Source organism: Crinia signifera, chromosome 7 (assembly GCF_055691185.1).
Source record: "Crinia signifera chromosome 7, ASM5569118v1, whole genome shotgun sequence".
NCBI lineage: Eukaryota > Metazoa > Chordata > Amphibia > Anura > Myobatrachidae > Crinia > Crinia signifera.
The window spans coordinates 109377045-109383317 of record NC_139223.1 but is presented as its reverse complement, the minus strand read 5'-3'; positions in this window follow the sequence as shown (position 1 = coordinate 109383317).

Sequence of the window (6273 nt, the reverse complement as noted above, 5' to 3'; positions counted from 1 at the left end):
GCGCACCAAATGTGTGCACTGTTTCTATTTCAAATATTGCAGGTAGGAGCACCAAAATGATGACTGCTATGATGAGGGTTGATGGTGCTGGGAAAGGGGAGCAGTGTCAGAGGCGGAACTAGTGGCGGTGCTAGGGGGCACCAGCCAAAATCTTGCCTAGGGCATCATTTAGGCTAGGGCCGGCTCTGTACCCATTACACATGATGCCGCACACCACAGTACCCATTACACATGATGCCGCACCCTTAGTACCCATTACACATGATGCCGCATACCATAGTACCCATTACACATGATGCTGCACACATAATGCCCCTTACACATGATGCTGCACACATAATACCCCTTACACATGATGCTGCACACCGTAATGCCCCTTACACATTAAGCCACACATTATGCATAATGCCCCCACATACCACCACTTGTAGCGTCCCTTAAGCAATGCCCCCAAAAGTGCCACTTACTGTAAATTTTTATATGAGCCTTCACTGCTGCTGCAGAAATGTTGTGCACGCTGTCATTGTGCGTGACGTCAGGGGAGCACGCCGGGCGACGGCACCACATGATTAAAGGGGAGCGGGCTCAGGTGAAAGCGGGGAGAAGAATTGGAGCGGAAGCTGCAGGGGTGACAGTCATTGACAGCTGGGCAGAGAGCAGGGGGATGCCCGGCTGTATTCAGATCACTGCAGGTCACAGCTGTTTGACCCCCTGTTTGATACCCCTTTCACAACAGAAAATGCAGGGATTTACCCAGGAATATGGTCCCAGGATCATGCAGGGACATTCCCAGGCTGACCCCTTATACACCAGCCTAGTCCTGCATTTTCTGGTGTGAGGGGGAGAGACAACCACTCCCCTCTCCCTACCCCCCTTTAACCAACCAGCTATATCTTCGGAACCAACTGACCCATTTACATGAGTTGGCTTTGAATGATTTTGGTCCCGTGAAACTGGGCTGTTTGGTTCCAGAGAAATCTGCCCTCAAAGAACATAAACATGAAATTACATTTAAGAAAAAAAAAAAAAACAGTTTAACCTCAATATCCCTGGAACCAATTAACCCATATGGATCCAGCCCAGTATCAGATTGAAGGCCCAGCGATTTGGGTTAGAGATCAACTTCAAGCTTCAGTGATGCCGAAGGGGGAACTGGCAGCCGTTGAACTGGGTGGGGGTCGGAATTAGCGGGTCCCATGTTATCCTATAGGGAAAACGTTCCAGCTTTGCCTTGCAGTATCTCCGGTTCCCAAGGGGCTAGAGACACGGGGCTGGGCTCATTAGAAATCCCCATCCCTCAGCTACAAAATGGACCCCCGGACCACCCCCTAGATTCGCCTATGTTAGCATAGTGATGTGTGTAGGGGGATGTAGCATAGCGATGTAGTGAGGTGTGTTGAGGGATGAGGCATAGTGATGAAGTGAGATGTGATGGGGGATGTAGCGTAGTGATGTAGTGAGGTGTGTAGGGGGATTTAATGTAGCTATGTAGTGAGATGTGTAGTGGGATGTAGCATAGCTATGTAGTGAGGTGTGTTGGGGATGTAGCGTAGCAATGTATTGCAGTGTGTAGGGGGATGTAGCATAGTGATGTAGGGAGATGTATGGGGGATGTAGCATAGTGATGTAGGGAGATGTATGGGGAATGTAGCATAGTGATGTAGTGTGGTGTCAGGGATGCAAATCCAGGGGCATTTTTTCAATCCCGGGATTCGGGATTGAAAAATGCTCAATCCCAGGATTCCCGGGATCCCAGGATTAGCCTCCCTAAACCATGGGTAAAAAATGTACCAATCAGTCAGTTCTGCCATTTGAGAAGAAATTGCTCAACTATAGAACTTTACAGAAAAGAGGGTGGTATACTGTTTCAAAATGTTATAGAGAGAGGTTACCCCATCCCACTCCTACAGACAGCGTATGAATGGGCACTGCAAAATAACAGAAAAACACTAATTAAACCCCTTAATAAAATCAAAAAGAGAGATCATGTTCATCATCAAAACAATAACCAATTATACTATTTATCTAAATGTAATAGTGAATCAGGGAAGGTAAAGATGGTTCTGAAATACAATTATAAAATCCTACAGCACGACCATTTATTATAACCAGTACTGGAACCAGACTAAAAAGCCTGTTGGCCCCCAGTATGCTAAAAAATAAAAAAATAACAAGTACCTATGGACTACCTATAGGAAGTCTTAGTTATTGGGTGGGTAAACCGTTCAAAGGGAATTAGAAATGTGGGAAGAGCAGGTGCATTACAAGTAGTTTTATGAAGACTAGAAATATGAAAATTGAATCCCATAGTATGAAGGATTGTTATCCCATCCAACAATTCATTAATTGCGATACGAGCTATTGCATATATGTGCTGCAGTGCCTATGTGGCCTGCAGTATGTAGGGAGGACCACCCGCCCCCTAAAAATGAAATTAGAAAACATACATAATATCCTTAAGGGGTATATATTGCACAGTGTTTCCCAGCATTTTTGTGAATCCCATAATAATGTTCCAAAGGGCTCACTTGACCATTTCTGGGGTAAACATATAGCCAAGACAACCAGGGGGATAATAGGTTTAGGGAAACATGTGAAAAAGAAGCGCTATGGATGTTTAGACTTAATACCTTATTATCATTTGAACGACAGTGTAGGCTTTAAATATTTTGCTTAAGTTATGATGATTCACAGCCTGATTCGTTAGTCATAGCCTGTTCAGCTCAGGGGGGAAATTTGTTTAGATAGTAAATTGAAAAGACAGGTTAAATCCCAGAGTGTGATAAATAATGTATCATGGCATTGTGTATATTACTAATGGTTGATTCTGTTTTACTGTATTTTTATCCTGAAAAGACAAAAATATTCCTATACACCTTATTATTTTTTATTTTAGTTGTCTTCAAATTTTGTTGTCATAGTATAGTATATATTTAATTGTATATAAAATTACTAGACCCTATACGAACGATGTTGAAAAAACACTAATAATGAAAATGATAAGGGAAAGGTTTTTCCCTTTCACCTTCTCCCCTGTTAATTCTTCTTTTTTTACCCTTTTTCCCTATTTTCCTTTTCCCTCCACCACCTTTTTTCCGTATGTGCACGGATTACTATGATTTGTATAACAATATAATTGCAGACCATTTGCTATATAGATTAGAAGTTTGAATAAATTATAAGGACCGCATGGTGTAAGTGAATTGTAGATACCTAACATGCAGGAGACCGGGGTTCAAACCCAGCTTGTGACCTACTGTAATTCCATTTATTTTTTTCCTTTTTCTTCTTTTTTTGTTACTTAAGTGCAATAATAAAGTTATAATAAAAGATATTTCATATATATATATATATATATATATATATATATATATATATATCTCAAAAAAGAAGACAAGAGGTGCATAAAAGACTGACGTCCGCACTCCTTGGTCCGGCTCCCCTGCATGCCTCTGTCCTCATGGTGTCCATGTTCTTACCTTGGTATTCCCAGCGGGTGATCGGTGGACGGCGATTGTGCTCCGGAAGGCTGGTAGGAGGTTGCCTGGCATTTGTATATACAAACCCTGTGGTACCCAGCCCACAGCAGTTACTTTTATGGTACGAGCATTTGTTTGCTCTTCATGTCTGTGATTTTACCATCATTTAATTAAAAAGTTGTCTTTTATGCACTATGGAGCGCCCCTCCTGTCTTCTTTTTTGACAGATCCATTGCCTCTCCCAGAGTCCAGGGAGTTTATTGGAGGAGGCTGCACTCTCCAAATTGGATTTAGTGCACACTCGCTAGATCACATTGATCAACTGGGTCTCTCAACCAGCTGGGTTGTCTACACCTGCTAGCGCAGCAGGTCCACCTTCCCTTTTCACAAATATATATATATATATATATATGGTTGGAGGCGCGGGAACCGTGGGAGCACGCAGGGTTTGGTATGTATATAAATGCTGTGTATTTGTGTATTTTTTCATATGTCCTGATGAAGAAGCGTAAATAATAAAGCTTCGAAACGTCGCAAGAAACCTGACCCTTTGAGTCTTATTTACTTGAGTGCCGCCTACCGCTGAAGTGTATGTTGGACCCCCAAGCTGGGATTCCTTTGGAGGGCACCTACCATTTGTTGAAGACGAGGAGTGCTGTTCCGTTGGACATATATATATATATATATATGCCTTTTTTATTTGCGTGTATATATATATATATATATATATATATATATATATATATATATACACATACAAATAAAAAAAGGTGGATAATCATTTATTACATATAAATATACCATGGTTGCCTACCTGACCCTCTCCTTCAGGGAGAAAATGCTCTGTGCCTGGACATCCCTGGTAATCGGTAATGTATGATTGCCATCACCTGTGGTGAAACGCCTTTCTTATCAATTTACTAGCTCCCCACAGGTGATGGCAATCATACATTACCAGGGAAGTCCAGGAACAGAGCATTTTCTCCCTGAAGGAGAGGGTCAGGTAGGCAACCATGAAATATACTATATATTTTTTGTGTTTTATTTTACATCAGACTCTCCTGGGTATAGTGATGACTGTTTTTATTTATAAAAAATGTGAGAATAAGATTATAAATGCAACTAAAAATTGTGTTATTTAGTTAAGAAACTGACAGTTTATCTCATTTAATGTGTTTGTAAGAAAGGGTGGATCTGTGTAGAGTGGATCTGGACAGGTGTTCCAAATTGGATAATTAAAACCAAGCAAATGGAAACTAACTGGATGGTTTAAATATGGTTCCCAAAATGAATTGGAAACTCTTTGATGAAGTTCTCGTTAGGAATGAAATGCATTAGAGACTCAAGGGACCTGTGAACTGCTGACCATCTATTATTGCTCAAGCACTTCCAGCTGACTTGTGTCACAAAGAAGGATCTCATTCGGAACTCCTGTGACCGCTGCGGTTTTCATGAGCTGCCTGCCGCTGGCAGCCACTACTCATAGGGCTGTGTGTCAGGGATATCTATTGGCCATACCCGGCACCTTGCAGAATCAACACCCTCACCAAGCTTGGCTAGCGCTCTTCACTCAAACACATTTGCGGGAACACATCCGGGCATTCCTGCTGATAACGGGTGCGCAGACACTTGAAAATCTAGGTAAAGTGCTCATCCACTAATTTCTGTATTTCCAAAAACAGAAAAATTGTCTATTTTAAAACAGACAGCATCCAATTACAGGAAAAAAAAGAGGTGTATGAGTCTCTGCTAGTGCGCACTAGGCTGCCAATACGGTGTATCCCTTCAGGTGCCCTCCCACCTGTACAAACTGGTGCAAAAAGGTTTGGGATATGCCCACTATTGGCGCCACAGATGAGGAGAGGAAATATTAAAGGAAATGTGCATCCCTTGTAAACAAATACCGTTCCTCTTCTCCATGTATGTCAATCAGGGATTTAACCAAAATGACAAGCGATGTTGAACGGTCTCCTGGGATGCTGTCCTGTTCTTAGGATATTCCATCCAGTGTATATGAAAGAAATGTGCAAAGACAATGCATATAGTGCAATAGTCCTTTTTATTTACATGTAACACATACAGACATATACATGAAAAACACAAGTGGGCAGTGGAAGGAGAGATGAGAAAGAAAAGTGGTCTGTAATTACCAGATGGATCTGAGAATTCCGTTTAGTGAGATTCTCAAATGAAGCATGGATTCAAGGAATGGCATCTGGTCCTGTCCGGATTCAGTCCTCAAAAGTGTCCCTTCTACTGGTAATGGAGGTCATCATTACCAGTAGAAGGGACGCATTTGAGGACTGAATCCGGACAGGACCAGATGCCATTCCTTCAATCCATGCTTCATTTGAGAATCTCTCTAAACGGATCTCTCTCTCCTGGATGCAAGCTCATCCTTGATCAGTCTGAGAGACCTTTGGTGAAGGCTGTCATTAACACATCATTTCAATCAATCTCTGAAGCCAGTGTCCTGCTGCCCCCTGGTCTGGGTTCCTTGCTTCAGACAAAGAATTGCAGAAGCAACTGAAGAGACTTGTCGGGGCTCATCAGAAACTTGTGCTTTCAAGAAATTTTTGACGAGCCTGCATCAAAGTTTGCAGACACTGCATGATCTGTGCCTGATCCTGCTCTTGCTTTTCTACTCTTACAAATAAATGCTCCCGGATTTCTTTAGGAGAGGGTCCACCAGCAGGATCCATTTTCCTTTTGTAGCATATTCTGTCACAATACTTGTGTGAGGAACTACCATGTCAGGGATTGGCAAGATCTGGCACAGAGGTGCAGAATCTTA